The sequence below is a fragment of the Mustela erminea genome, chromosome 16, assembly GCF_009829155.1.
Source record: "Mustela erminea isolate mMusErm1 chromosome 16, mMusErm1.Pri, whole genome shotgun sequence".
NCBI lineage: Eukaryota > Metazoa > Chordata > Mammalia > Carnivora > Mustelidae > Mustela > Mustela erminea.
Genome location: NC_045629.1, coordinates 26,481,380 through 26,496,148, shown reverse-complemented (window position 1 = coordinate 26,496,148; position 14,769 = coordinate 26,481,380). Strand labels below are relative to the sequence as shown.

General features: G+C 35.6%; 1 long non-coding RNA gene across 1 annotated transcript in view; it reads right to left on the bottom strand.

Moving 5' to 3' along the window:
• LOC116575183 overlaps nucleotides 1-14,564 on the bottom strand; it is a 45,266-nt gene extending 30,702 nt beyond the window's left edge. Inside the window, exon 1 of the long non-coding RNA XR_004279639.1 lies at nucleotides 14,489-14,564. This is a non-coding gene — a long non-coding RNA (uncharacterized LOC116575183). The remainder of the gene's footprint in view (nucleotides 1-14,488) is intronic.
• Nucleotides 14,565-14,769: the final 205 nt, after the last annotated feature.

Genomic DNA, 14,769 nt, shown 5'->3' with positions numbered 1-14,769 from the left:
ACATCAAAGAGTGCTCTTAAATTTCTGACTTGAGCAGCCAGGTACCTATAACTAAAATGAAGAAAAGACCCAGTTTGGGAGAAAACACAGAAGCTTACGTTTAGATGTGTTAAAACTAAGATACTTAGAAAACAACCTACAGATGACCACTGGCAGGCATTTGGGTTTCGATATGGTATCAGTAGTCCTTTCCCTAAATACAACCTGAGATCATCCAACCCTCCTTCAGTCCTTCTTTTACTGAGTTTTTTTATCTGTAACCACTCAATACCCTTCACATATACGATATCATCCAAACTCAACTCAAATACATCCTGCCAAAGCAGGCAGCCCATTAGGGTTTCCATCTGCCACTGTGTACAAAATTTAGTTTTGCTATCGTAAAACCAGTTTTTAGTGTACTTAGATGAAAGCAAGGACAACCATATGTTTTTCAGTCTTCACACTGTTCCTTGAAAACAAACTTGCTTCACTTGGCTGTTGACAGCCTTCCTAGCCCCTTCTAATTTCTCCTCCCTCGAGGTTGCACATTATTCTAATTAAAATAGCTAATGCTGGGGTCCCATGGCAAACCCAGCAAACCTCCAGAGTGTAAAACCATTGCTCCCGACTTTAAATTTTACCACAGCCTGGATCCTCCTGATGTACTGATACAGCTTACCAAATCAAAGCACCACAGATTTGAGTAGTTTAAATTAAACTCAAATTTTCGGACTCCTCTGTTGTCGCTGTATTTTAGACTATCTACCACATTATGTGCAGTTTTCTCTACTTTCACTCATTGGCCCACATATGGGCTTCCCACACACCTCATCCAATCTTGTTTTGTTGATCAAAGTCTCCATTTCTTAGTACTAGATTTATCCTCTTCCTCTCTGCAAACAGATCTATCTTTTGAAATCCAACTCCGTTATCACCTTATTCTTTCTTGAGATTGTTCTTATGGAACTCCACATCAGAAATGAATACTTCCTTCACATTGCCTTTAGTCATTTACTGGTGTTTTCTATACTGTAGCAGAATACATACATATTTATGGATTTTTTTCCTTTTGCACTAGATCTTTCAATAATTTAATCTTTAGTTGCTGAATCAAACTACCAATAGTATCTAGCCATTTGTATTGATTTCTACTTATGCCTGATTCTATTTGCATAAACAAATAAAGCATAGAAAGTGTTTTATTACTATTATGATTACTGAAATAGTGGTTTCTTGTAATTGTGGATAATGAATTTAATGTTGATGTTCCTATTTCTACATTTGCTTAGTCTCTCTTCCAGAGCCACATTTTTCAGATGCGTATTTCTATTGGACAGTTTGGGAGGAGAAAAAAACTTCCCCTGCTTTACTGAAACTATTCTATAGCAGAATGTACTTCCCATAACAAGAGCAATTTGATCTGTTATGGTGCCTCATGTAGCAGTTCTCTTCTAAAAAATTCTTGAAGTCATGCCTCCTGTACCACACCAATTTGTTTCAGCCCACAATTGAGGTTTAATCTGAGAAATGTTATCTACTTATTTGCTATAATTTATTGCCTTATATGCCTCTTGCAATTACTAGTCATCCCTCTCAGAGCTATCATGTGTCTTTCTGCTTTTTCTCGGTGTAAGAGACACATCAATATTTATAGACTTTTCCCTTTGCACTTGATCTTTTAATAATTTCATCTCTTTGGAATGAATCAATCCATCAGGTTCACTCATTTTTTTGTCTGTTATTTGCACTTATACTATCAGCATTTTTATCACTGAAATGCTTGCTGACCAATTTACTAGAATTCTTCAAGGTGTGTTTTAATGTTGGCATACATTTTTAAATCATTCAGGTATAAAAGAAAACCTGTAATCCTACTTTTGTTTTGCTCTGTTTTCTCCTTAATCGTTTCTGTGTCAAGTAAAAGCAGGAAGAATTAAATTTCCTTAAATGTCTCCTAATTTCTATTCCTTTTCCTTAAGAATATGTTAGTAACTGTTTTAAGTCTGAATCTCAGAAATATTGATGATGAATATTAAATAATAGTTGATTGATAATTTCTATTTGGTAAACATTTCTTCCTTACACTGTGTTTTTTTAATCACATTTCTTGCTTCAGTTCAATATTCTTTTAGGCAGCTGAAATGAAAGACTTTTATTCTGTTTAACTCTGCTTCTCCCAGGGTAGTAAAGCAAGCGCTCTTCAAATGAGAACAACTCAGTCAATATTTGTTGAATTAAGTCATTAGACATATTGAAGGAAAGGCTTACAGGCTTAAGTCTCTTAAATTAATATAAATATCTCTTCTCTGGTAGCTCTCCGGTCCCTAAATTGATCTGGTTTCCCAGTTTTCTGTTATAGCTCCATATAGAACACACAATCAATTTAAAACAAATAGCATAGCCCAGCTGGGAAATTCTCGACAAAAAATTAACTCTAGGCAAACAAAACTCAAGGAGTCACTATATGTAGTGAAAATTATCATTTTCCTAGCTCTTTCTAGATCTTAATGTGATAAAGTCGTATGTTTAAAGTATAATTTAACTAAAAGTCCCCTTTTAAACATCTTTTCTCTCCATTCTGCCTTATAGGAAAGAAAACGGTCAAGTTTTTGATGGTGTATTCTCAGACTTGGTGATACTATGATTTCATGTATTTTTTTATTGTTCATTTGCTGGAATAATGAGAGGAAAATTTTCCTTGGGATGAAATGATTTCTGCTGGAACAGAACTATTTTTCTTATTCAAATCTTTTAGTACTTTGTGAGATTTAAAAAGCAATAAAATATCTGCACCTGCATTTTTGTAGGACTAAGTAACATGAGGAAAACTGAACTCTGTTCATGGGGGTCAAATGGGAAAAATCCATTTGACACCATTAGCCTTCGGGTCCCAATGTGAGCACATAAAATACATTGCACTTCCCTATCTGAAAACATAACCCGAATCTATGTAAAACAATGCCAAACATGTGGAATATGAACAGCCCAACCAATTAGTCACCTAACAGTATGTATGATGCCAAACATCTGGATATTTGGAAACTTCCAAATGAATGAGCGAATTTTTTCATTTTTCTTCCGATTTTTTTTGGCAGCATACAAACACAGCCAAATGTGGCACTTTGATTGTGGTATTATTTTCAGACAGCAGGTTCCAAAATATCTTAAAAGTCCTAGCCCTGCAATATCCAAAGAAAACCCATTTAGAATGCAGTCTTTCGTGATTCATTTTGATAAGGGATTTATATTAAGCACTTATAATGGCAAAAATCAAGCTCATTAGATGAAATTGTATATTCATTCAAATGATTTTATAGAACAGAGAATTAATGTTCTGCTTTCCAGGGAAAATGTCTATATTGAGATAATCTGTCTTACACTTCCTATAGACCCCATTTTCACCTCATCATGTATTGTGCCCAACCTCTAATCCTTCCCCTGCTGTGTGAGAGATTTCCCCAGAAGAGATGTGAGACAGGAAAATCCTTTGTGGCTGGGAGCAGAAAAATGAAAAAGTAAGGGTCTAATGCTCAGAGGCCACGATGGGACAGAGCTTTGGCAACAGCCTGAGACGGAACAACTGACATCCAAGTGCTGACAGGAAGTCTACGAGGATGGAGAAGCCCCTCCCCCAGTAAGGACAACAGGGAAAGCTACTAGGAATTTGGACAAACGCCAAAGAAGAGGAGAGAGATTAGGGACTGTGACTGGAAATGCCAAAACTGCTTCCCTGATTCTCTTCCTTTTTCCCTCCTCTTCTTTCTTTCCTCCTCCCCCCATCATTGCCACAGGGGCCTCCCCATCCTCCTCTGCCCCTTCTCCTTCCCCTTGGTCCTCCCCCTTTCTCCCTCCTCTATCCCTTCTCTCCATCCCCTCCTCTTCCTCCTTTCTCTTCCCCAACCCTGTATTCTCCCTTCTCCTCCACCTGCTGCTCCTTTCTCTCCATTTCTACCCTCTCCTCTGTATATTCATACCCCCAGACTTAAAAATGCAATCCACAGCTCCACAAATAGAACCTTTGCATATGATCCTAACTCTCTTTCTAACCACTACTCTGGCTTTTCTTTCTTTCCTGGCTAATTCACCAAAACCCTCAGGCTGCTATAAGCATTATATTGCCTACCCACCAGATACTCCTTTATTTTCTACAGACCAGCTTCTGTTCCTGTTGCTAAGGGTTAAAGCTTTAGTAAGCTAATGAAGCTTAGCTTAGGGTCCCTCACTAAATGGGCCTACTGCCCAAGGCCCTGGGAATGGCCCTAGGAATATGTTCACATGGACATATGTTGTGGTAAAATTCTCAAAATGACAATGTTGAAGGACCAGAGGTTGTATCACAGTATCATACTGACATATGAAATATGTTGATTGGTAGAGCATCAAGATTTGAAAATACAGAGCCAGAAGCTTGTCTGTGGAAAGTGAAAATGGAAGACTTGATTCTCATTGATGCTTAGTCAAATAAATATTCTCTCTTATCAAAAAGTACTTGATCAGGCACCTGGGTGGCTCAGTGGGTTAAGCCTCTGCCTTCTGGCTCAGGTCATGGTCTCAGGGTCCTGGGATCAAGGCCCACATCAGGCTGTCTGCTCAGCAGGGAGCCTGCTTCCCTCTCTCTCTCTCTCTCTGCCTGCCTCTCTGCCTACTTGTGATCTCTCTCTCTCTCTCTCTGTCAAATAAATAAATAAAATCTTTTAAAAAAAGTACTTGATCAACATAAATATACAATTATAAATACACTTTGTTTTTCCTTCTTAATGGAGACTATAATGAATTAAAGTAGTTTGAATTCCCATTTATAGCATACACATCTTTGCAGGGCTACAAAAAGCTAATATGTGTGTCTATCTAAAGTCCCCTCTTGTTATAAAGACGCCAGTCATATTGTATTTAGGGCCACCCATAGCCAGTAAAACTTCATCTATACCTACTTATATTAGCAAAGACCCTATCTCTAAATAAGATAATATTCATAGGTTCTAGGTAGATGCTGAGTTTGGGTAGGGGTGAGGCTACTCAGTCCAGTATACACCTCTGCAAATGGTAGCCTACAATTTGAAAACTAGTCTTTGAAATGTTCCAATATCCTGTTAAACACAAATCAAATTCAAACTATGTTCTCCTTTCCATCCACCATATAAAACAGCTCCTGGTGTAGTGGATGGACCTTGTACTTCTTCCTCACTTTGACCCCATCTATCCCAACATGTCAGATCAAACCAGGGAATTTATTCTATCCTACTAAGAAAGTATATCCATGTAATTGTGTCATGGAACCAATCACCATAAACACTGATTTCAGTTTGCATGTATCATTTATAATGGCCTTGCAAAGTTAGATTGAATGCTATGGTCTTAGAGTGATTTGGTCATGCTCATTTACTTTTAGCTTAAAACTGGTATCTCAGTATTATAAAAGTTTCCATTGCAGACTACAATGCTAAAGTTAGTTGAATTTACCATGTCAGTAAACAATTTACAAGGAGTTAATAGAATTATTTAAGAAAAATAGAAGTACACAATGTCAGTATTATATTTATGATAACCCTGGAAAACTGCAGGGATAGCTCCAACTCTGTTTTAAAGGTGAGGACAGCAGCACACTTAAAAACAGTGAATAATTATTCTTTAAAAAATCAAAATGGTTGCTATCATTTGAAGAAGAAATTGCCATAATTACAGTAAGTAGTACACTACTTCTAAAGATTACAAAGGATTTTACAGATACTCTGATGGTAATCATTATTATGTTTGGAAAAACAAATATTAAGCAACTGATAACTTAATACTTTTTTTCTGATCACTGAGTTATAGTGTCTTGTAGCTAAAACACTATTCAGAATCTAAGTGAAACTGAGTAGTTGTGATCATTCTCTAAACATTTTTGTCAATTGCCAAGTAGCCGTAAATTTCTACCCAGTTGACTCTGGAAAATGTAGAAAATGGAGATCTTTATAAAATAATTAAAATGCTCTTTATCTTTTTAAAAAGTTGTTTAATGTGCATTTATATATTTTCCTGTTTCTATCAAACAGAATATTATAACTGTTCCTTGATCTTTACATCTGCTGAAATCTATGTTTATTCTGCCTGGCTGAATTATATGATGTGATAAATTGCTTAAAACACTATGATAGCATTCTGAAATCATGTTTTTCCTTCTCTCTACACAAACAGGGAGAGAGAATTTAAAAGAAAAACTGGAATTATCCAAAGTTGCATGGCTGAATATTAGCCCAAAATTTAAAATACTCTGGCCTTTAATTTTGTGGCTAAATAGGTGTCCTTCATAAAACATTCAGTATCCAAGCAGCAATATCCCAAGCAATTACACAGAGTTACAGGGCCATTCATTGCTCACAATATTAGAAATGGGATATTTGCACAGGTAATTAAAATGGATTGTGGGCTCATCAAAGGTTATTTTGAAATGGTCTGTGGAAAGGGCACAGTTTTCTGTCACTCACTTAGAAATTATTCTCTCAGACCCTTGCCAGTTGATTTTTTTAAAAGCAATTCAAGAGCCAGAAAGGAATCTTGAATATAGTTTTCAGACATAAAGAAGAATTACAGCATAGATTTACAATGAACAAATTGTCCTGGGCTCCCAAATTATGCTATTTGTAGATTGAACACAGAAGTAGGGGGTAGCCATATGGCATAAGCCACCCTTCGCCAATACAAAAAGTTATTAAATCCCCTGGAGTTGGCTAAAGGAAACCATAATCATTTTAAAATGGGAAAAAGCCACAAATTTCCTCTCCCTCTCCTTACAGACCATTTTCTTATCCCAAGTTACATATTTTCAACTTCATCACACATCAGAACATTAGGTCAAACCCCTACCCTAAGCATATTAAAATTCTTTCCTATTCCTGAACCTGCAGCACAAACAAGACTACTATTTCACAATCATGATCATTTCATACTTGCCTCATGGTGTTTCTATCAGTTGTTTTTTAGTGTCAATTAAAAAACAACTGAGAACAAGTTTCCTATTCATTATGATTGTCTTCAAGAAAAAGCTAAGGCTGTGTTTCCCTTTTATCCCTATTAACATTTCCAACAAAGCATCATTAGTGTTTCTCTTCTATATCTGATGAAGGGTCAACACCATCAAAAGAAGACATTTAGAAGTGAGAAGGCCAATGCAGATTTTTAGTAAGGGGTTATGACTTGGTTTTCTCAATCCAGATCTTCATTTACCCTGAACCTTACTGCTGATCCTGGGTCAGAGATTCTTATTTCCTAAAGAACGTGAAAAAATTATTTCAGCATTTCTTATTAAGCAATTCTTATTTCTGAGAAATACTTGAGAATTTAGGGTGAGCAGAAATGAGCAGAAATTTGAATTTATTTTTCATATCTATGTTCCCTAACTACATCCCCTGTTATCCTTCAGCTTAAAGAGAGCACTCATCCTTGTGAGTGCATCTGGCAGTAAACAGGTTTTCCTCCCTGACTTCAAGTAGTACATCCTATATATTAGGGTGACTAGTTCGTCCACTGTTCATCCACAGAGCTAGGAATGTTTGAGACTACAGAATGGTTTGCATAACCAGAGCACTTGGAATAGTCAAACATGGACATCAAATGAGAAATGGGTAAAAACAATAACTTGAAAAAGTTCAAAATTTTGAGAAGTACTGCACTGGATAAGAATGAAGAATATGGTTGGCTCATAATTTCATGTATCATTCAAACTCTTCAATGCCTAGACTCAGGTACATTGTGTCAAAGAATAATAGGAAGAATACTTACGTGTTAAATGAATGAATCGTCTCTATGTAAATCACACACTCTATCTCATAGATTCTTAGCATCACATTTTTTTCACATATTAACAAGCCTGATATCAGGATGCATCTCACTATTGACGGTATGAATAATTAATTATTTGGTGGTATGTTTTCTATCTGAAAGTAGTTCTGCCGGGAAGAATGGATTGTCTCACAATTGATAAAGGCTTAATTTTAATGATGTACATTCTTGTTTCATTTTTTTGTAAATGCTTTCATGCTGTTCTGAAGAATATGTGCCTTGAATTTGAATGGCACAGACTCATTTTAATGGAGGGATTTATATAAGGTTATCAATTTTCATTCTTCTAAGAAAGGTAATTAAAAATACATGTACCAATACCTTACTTTTTCCAAAAGGATATTGTAAAGGCCAAAATGTAGGAAGACCTTAAATTCAGAATTAAGGTAAATCCTTTAATTATTAGCTCTATGAAAAACTCATATTCTTACTTTTCTCTTTCACTGTGTGTGCTTGTATCAATCTATAGACTGGCATTTTGGAAACAACTCTTCTGAGATACTGTGGCACAAATACTCTAGCACTCATTCATACACTCCCTCCTGCAGACAAAGAACATGCAGAGCAATGTGTGAGAAACATATTATGTACAAAAATCTGGTGGCATTTTCAGAATATTTTTCTTTTGATTTAAAAAAAAAATTCTATCTCAGCTTCTTCTAAAGAGGCAGAAGTATTGAATTTAATTGGAATAGTATCCACTTGAACTAAACTCCATTCACAATTCTTTTTTAGGGCCCAGAGCAGTGGTTAAGCATTGGCTTTGAGGTCAGTTTCATATTTGATCTCTTTGTTCAAATGTATCCTGAGCTGACAGAGGAATGGGTTTGGTAATATTATCCTGTGAATCTTTTTCTATATCTGATATTTGCAATCTAAAATTAGCTTGCTTCTGGCTTTAAATCCCCACACTTTGGCTGTTTCTTCTCAATCAGGCCCCTCAGCCAGTGGAAGCCAAACCCCAGTTATGCACACTTCTGATCTATAAAGTACATTTTCATTGCTGAGCCACCTGCCCCCAATCTTCCTTTTCCACTGTTCTAAACTCCTCTCAGGTGAAAACATTTGAAAAGTGTTTAGATTGATTTATGTAGTTTACATTTTGGTAAATATTTATTTGGTCAAACTCTTATTTAAAAAAAAAATCAACCACAGGACTAAATACCAAGTAAATAAAAGGACAAAACAGAATTAGTTGATTAGAGCCAGTAATTCTCACTCCCATACTGTATTTAATAAGTATCTTGATTCCCAGGTTTGGCTGTAGAAGGAATCTTCCCTTACAGCTTTAGAATACTCTCGTATGCATCCATTTCCTTCAATGAGCAGATATTAAGATAAAGACTATCTACAAAAAAGACTATCTACAAAAGGGTGACCACTATTTTGATCAAACTTCTCAGTTAACATCTTGATAGTGTTGTGAGGGTAAAATTGTTGCTCGACATGGACTTCTTTAACTTTTAGGAGAAAAATCAGACTCCATTCACCTATTATAAGACTCTGATTATATTATACTAGGAAGATAAAACCTAGACCCTCTATAACATCATCAGTAATGCCCAGTATGTTATCAAAAATTATAAAATATATGAAACCAAAGAATATAGGACAGTCAAAAAGCAATTTGTAGAAACAAACCCCAAGATGATCCAGATGGAAGAATTAATAGATATAACTATTATGTGCAAAACCACATGATATGTGCAAAAATATAATGAAAACATTAAAAGATAAGAAATATGAAGAGATACAACAAAACTAATAGAGCCAAGTTGAATTCCAAGAGCTGAAAAAGAAAATTATGTAAAGTAAAATATTCACTGTGTGGGTTTAAAAGATTGCAAAAGTGGATCTGTAAATTTGAAGACCATCAATAAGAAGTATCCAATCTTAGAAAAAAAGAGCAAATACAAGGAAATTAAATGAATATTCAGTAACCTTTAGGAAAATACCAACTTGTCCAACATGTTGTGTAATTGAAACTCCGTAAATTGAGAGAAAAGTTTGAAAAGAAAACAATGTTTGATGACAAATATTCACATAAAATATTAACTTATACAGCCAAAAAAATGGGGTGAACATCTAACAGAATAAATATAGGGAACAGAATATTAAGGCCCATTAGAATCAGACGCTAAAAACAAAAAGTCTTAAGAGGGCCCAGAGGTCCCAAAAGTTTATTTTCGCTTTCGTTTCCTTTGCCTTTGGAGACATATCTTGAAAGAAGTTGCTGTGGCTGATATTGAAGAGATTACTGCCTATGTTCTCCTCTAGGATTCTGATGGATTCCTGTCTCACATTGAGGTCTTTTATCCATTTTGAGTTTATCTTTGTGTACAGTGTAAGAGAATGGTCGAGTTTCATTATTCTACATATAGCTGTCCAGTTTTCCCAGCACCATTTATTGAAGAGACTGTCTTTTTTCCACTGTATATTTTTTCTTGTTTTGTCGAAGATTAATTGACCATAGAGTTGAGGGTCCATATCTGGGCTCTCTACTCTGTTCCACTGGTCCTGTGTCTGTTTTTATGCCAGTACATGCTGTCTTGGTGATAACAGCTTTGTAATAAAGCTTGAAATCAGGTAACGTGATGCCCCCAGTTTTATTTGTGTTTTTCAACATTTCCTTAGCGATTTGGAGTCTTTTCTGATTCCATACAAATTTTTGGATTATTTGCTCCAATTCTTTGAAGAATACCAGTGGAATTTTGATCGGAATGGCATTAAAAGTATAGATTGCTCTAGGTAGTATAGACATTTTAACAAAGTTTATTCTTCTGATCCAAGAGCATGGAAGGGTCTTCCATCTTTTTGTGTCTTCTTCAATTTCTTTCATGAGTGTTCTGTAGTTCCTCAAGTACAGATCCTTTACCTCTTTGGTTAGGCTTATTCACAGGTATCTTATGGCTCTTGGTGCTATAGTAAATGGAATCAATTCTCACAGCAAAGGAAACAGTCAAGAAAACAAAGAGGCAACCCACGGAATGGGAGAAGATATTTGCAAATGACAGTACAGACAAAAGGTTGATATCCAGGATCTATAATGAACTCCTCAAACTCAACACACACAAAACCGGCAATCATATGAAAAAATGGGCAGAAGAGATGAACAGACACTTCTGCAATGAAGACATACAAATGGCTATCAGACACATGAAAAAATGTTCATCATCACTAGCCCTCAGGGAGATTCAAATTAAAACCGCATTGAGATATCACCTTACACCAGTTAAAATGGCCAAAATTAACAAAACAGGAAACAACATGTGTTGGAGAAGATGTGGAGAAAGGGGAACCCTCTTCCACTGTTGGTGGGAATGCAAGTTGGTGCAGGCTCTTTGGAGAACAGTGTGGAGATTCCTCAAGAAATTAAAAATAGAACTTCCCTATGACCCTGCAATTGCACTCCTGGGTATTTACCCCAAAGATATAGATGTCGTGAAAAGAAGGGCCATCTGTACCCCAATGTTTATAGCAGCAATGGCCACGGTCACCAAACTGTGGAAAGAGCCAAGATGCCCGTCAACGGACGAATGGATAAGGAAAATGTGGTCCATATACACTATGGAGTATTATGCCTCCATCAGAAAGGATGAATACCCAACTTTTGTATCAACCTGGACGGGACTGGAAGAGATTATGCTGAGTGAGATAAGTCAAGCAGAGAGAGTCAATTATCATATAGTTTCACTTATTTGTGGAGCATAACAAATAGCATGGAGGACATGGGGAGTTAGGGAGGAGAAGGGAGTTGGGGGAAATTGGAAGGGGAGGTGAATCATGAGAGACTATGGACTCTGAAAAACAATCTGAGGGGTTTCAAGTGGTGGGGGGGTGGGAGGTTGGGGTACCAGGTGGTGGGTACTATAGAGGGCACGGATTGCATGGAGCACTGGGTGTGGTGCAAAAATAATGAATACTGTTATGCTAAAAATAAATAAATTAATTTTAAAAATTAAAAAAAAAATTTAAAAAAAGAGGGCCCAGAGGGAAAATGACACACATAGGATCGCAGTAGTAAGAATGACTATCTTCTCATCGGAAACAATGGAAGCCAGAGAAAAATGGAACAGCATTTTTAAAGTCCTGAAAGAAGAGAACTGTCAATTTAGAATTCTCTATCTTGTGAAAATATTCTTCAAAAAAAGTCAGTGATGGATATAATGGATAAGACAGGCAAAAGACAGAATCTATCACTACTTAACCTGTATTAGAGGCAAAAGGACATTGAAACTATACCTGCAAAATACATACATTTTTTTAGGTTCTTACTGGATGTTCACAAAGACAGACTCTATCTTGGGCCACAAAATAAGTATTAGTAAATGTTAAAAGACTGAAATCTTATGGAGTATGTTCTCTAACAAATTAAAAATCAATAACAAAAAAATTTATTTTAAAAACAAAGGGGATTAAGAGTACACTCACCTTGATGAGCACTGAGAAATGCATAAAATTGTTGAATCATATCATACACTTGACAGAAATATGACCATATGTTAATTATACATCAATTTAAAAAACAAGTACTTGGAAATTGAGCAGCACACATGTAAATAAACACTGAATCAAAAATATATCAAACTGAATAATGATGAAATACATGTCATTTGGGGGAGATGCAGCTAAAACAGTATTTTTTAAAAATGTAGGGCTGCCTGGGTGGCTCCGTCAGTTAAGCCTTTGCCTTTGGCTGAGGTCATGATCCCAGGGCCTGGGATCAAGTCCCATGTCGGGCTCCCTGCTCAGTGAGGAGCCTACTTATCTCTCTCCTTCTCCCTCTATGTGTGTTCTCTCTCTCTAGCTCCCACTCTCTCTCAAATAAATAAATAAAATCTTTTTAAAAAGTATAATTTTTCATTTCTAAATTTTAAAAGTGGGAAGTTCTAAAATTGTTGTACTTCAACATACTGAAAGAAAAAAGCAGAAAATCATAGGTACAGAAGAAGTATTTAAGACACATCATTTAAAAATAAACTCTCAGGAAACTAGGAATTTAGGGAATTTTTTCAGGGTTAATTAAAAAGAAAAAAAAAAAAACAAAACCATAACCAACATCACACTAAAAGCTGAGATATTGAACACTTTTGCCCTGAAATTGAAGAGACAAAGATTTCTTCTCACTATTTCCATTCGACATTTTACTTAAAGTTTTAACAAGAGCAATAAAGCAAGAAAGACAAAGTCCTATCAATTCGAAGGACAAAAAAGCTGCTTTTATTCACAGATGCCAATATCCTGTACACAGAAAATCTAAAGGAGTCTACAAATAACTAGGTCAATAAATGAACATAGCAACAGTAGCATGATAGAACAGCAATTTAAAAAAATCACTTGTTGGGGCGTCCTGGGTGGCTCAGTGGGTTAAGCCTCTGCCTTCGGCTCAGGTCATGATCTCTGGGTCCTTGGATCGAGCCCCACATCGGGCCTCTCTGCTTGGCAGGAAGCCTGCTTCTCCCTCTCTCTCTCTGCCTGCCTCTCTGCCTACTTGTGATCTCTCTCTGTCAAATAAATAAATAAAATATTTTAAAAAATAAAATAAATAAAAAAATTTTTTAAAAATCACTTGTTTTTTCTACATGCAAAAATTGAAAAATAAAGTTTTTTAAATAATCCCACCTATATTAACATTGAAAACATAATATATGTAGGAATAAATTTAACAAACACATGTAAGTCCTCTGCACTAAAAACTATAAGACATTTCTAAGAAAAATCTAAGACCTAAATAAATGAAGAAATAAATCATGTTTTGAATTTAAAGAACCAGTACAGTTAAGACAATTCTTCCCAAATTGTTCTATAGATTCAATACCACACTTATCACAATACCAACAAATGTTTCCAGATGTTGATAATTAGAATTATATACAAACACATAATATAGCAAAATAATTATGAAAAAAACAAAGTTGATTCAGTTTACATTCAAGAGTTACTGAAAAGCTATAGTAATCAAGGCACAGTATTAGGTTCATAAATATAGGCAAATAGATCAATGAAGTAGAATGCAGTCCAGAAATAGATCCACATATATATGCACTTGAATTTTTTACAAAAATGTCAAGGCTATTCAATGTGATACTCAAATGGCCAATGAGTATATACATTATTTGCCTGTACTTACTGGCAAACAAATTCTAGTGACAGAAATCAAAAGAGTTGTTGCTTGTGAGAGGTTATGACTGGAAACTTTTTTTAAAAAAATATTTATTTCACAGAGAGAGACAGAGAGACACAGTGAGAGGAGGGAACACAAAACAGGGGCAGTGAGAGAGAGAAGCATGCTTCTGGCAAAGTGGAGAGTCTGATGCAGGGCTTGATCCCAAGACCCTGGGATCATGACCCGAGCCTAAGGGCAGACGCTTAAGGACTGAGCAACCCAGGTGCCCAACTGAAAACTTTCTATAGTGAGGGAATGGCTTAATATCTCAGGGTAGTATTTATTTATCAAAACTCATTGAACTTTCTATATATACTTAAGATCTGGATGCATTTCACTGGTATTCTATTTTCATTACAAAAATGCAAGAAAGAAAAATATCCTCCAACTTTTGTGGAAAACAATGCTTTCCCCCAAAGAGGTAATTTCTTTCACTTACTACTACAGAAATTTTCACCAAAACATAAAAGTAGAAACAATAAAACAATGTATCCATTTATCCATGTATCCATTTCTCACCTTCAATCTTTGTGAACTTTATACCAATCTCAAGAAATCTTTCTTAGCTTTGTTAATGAGAAAGACATGCTGACACTTGGAACAAAATTGTTTACTGAATTACAGATTGAGTTTGGAAGAGACAGGCAAAAAGAGCTTTGTAAACATTTTGTTATGTCACCTCCATGATTATTACCTCCTTTTACCTTATATTCAAGTTATTAATTTAAACCTCAATCAGCAAAAAGGATAATTAAATTCTTGAAGGAATAATTCCTCTCTGCTCCATTTTTTCCCCATCC